Below are 1,775 nucleotides of genomic sequence, written 5' to 3' on the forward strand. Positions count from 1 at the left end.
AACATGTATAGATTATGGCTAGTTTGAATATAATGATCTGGAACACTGGGGGAATAAATAACCAACACAAACGCAAAAGCGTGCTCACACTGATGAAAAAAGAACAGGTGGACGTTGCTCTGCTAAGTGAAACGCACATTCTAGAGAAAGACATAGATACGTTAGCGGACAACACATATCATAATATTAGTCACTCTTCTTTTGGTACGAGGACTCGAGGTGTAGCCATAGTCGTTAGACGTAAGTTGAATATTGAATTAAAGGGAGTATGGTCTGATGCAGATGGTCGTATAACTATAGCTATGATTGTACACAAGAACAGGAAAATAGCGTTGGCAGCGGTATATGCCCCAAATTTGTACGAAGAGGGTTTCTTCACTATACTAACCAAAGCAATGTTAGACCTTTGTTGTGGCTGATGGTTGTTTAACACAGCAGGAGACGATATTTCCAATTGTAACAAGTAGGTAATTTATTTAGGAAAAGAAGTTCTTAACAGCAAAAGCTATGGATCGAGCAGAGGATCACCACAGCTTGAACAAAAAACACTCTACCCTCAATCCCTCTGCCTGTCCCCTAAATCCCCTCTCAGTCCTGCCCCCACATGACAGATATGATGACGTGTCATATCATGTCAAATATGACATGACGTACATTAAGATGACACGTAGATTTAACATCGGAGAGAGATAAAAACATTAAGAACATGAAGAGCGATAAAGACATTAAGAAGAACATAGATTTAGATAAAAACATTAAGAACATCGAAGAGAGATAAACAAGATATGATGTACACACACGATATGATGTAAAACATTAAGAACATCGAAGAGAGAGTGAGATGTGTGTGTGTGTGTGTGTGTTTGTGTGTGTGTGTGTGTGTATGTGTGTGTGTGTCTGTGTGTGTGTGCGTCTGTGTACAGACGTGTGTGTATTGTATGTGTGTATTGTGTGTGTGTGTCTGTGTGTGTGTGCGTCTGTGTACAGACGTGTGTGTATTGTATGTGTGTATTGTGACACAGGGAATGTGTGTGTGTGTGTGTGTGTCGGTGTGTATGTCTGTGCGACTGTGTGTGTCTGTGTGTGTGTGTGTGTGTCTGTGTGACTGTGTGTGTCTGTGTGTCTGTGTGTGTGTGCTGTGTCTGTGTATGTGTGTGTCTGTGTGTCTGTGTGTGTGTGTGCTGTGTCTGTGTGTGTGTGCTGTGTATGTGTGTAAGAGAGAAAAGACACAAGATTAGAGCACACAATATGATGTACTGAAATGTCCATCTGCCTATCTTGAGGCTGTTTTAAGAACATCAGCCAGACTGTCGCCCTAGTGTCTTTGAGCCCTGCTAGTTGACCTATATTAAACTAGTCAAGACTAACCCCTTTCCTACCTCCACCCCCGTATACACATTTTCCACAACATTCCCCCATTTGGGGCTATCCCTAGTCCCACCCAAATCATATAACCAAGAAAATGTGAACGTCTAACTAAACGAGAAACCACAATTATATAATAAAAGTTTAAATGCCTAATCTAAACCAGAAACCTTACTTCATTCACTGGACCCCTAACGGACCAACAAAGGCTGACTACCGTTCTTACCAAAACACAAAACCGTTCCAAACAAGAGTAATAATAAAACATCAACAAAATACCCCAATTTATAATCCTAACCTGACAGACAAATCCCCCCAACCTCCACCGCTTACCAAATGAGCCACAGTTCCGGCCGGAAACCGCGACTCTCATCAGGGAAAGGAGAAGTTGACCGTCAGAACTAAACATA

The sequence above is a fragment of the Notolepis coatsorum genome, assembly GCF_963971535.1.
Source record: "Notolepis coatsorum genome assembly, contig: SCAFFOLD_196, whole genome shotgun sequence".
Taxonomy (NCBI): Eukaryota; Metazoa; Chordata; class Actinopteri; order Aulopiformes; family Paralepididae; genus Notolepis; species Notolepis coatsorum.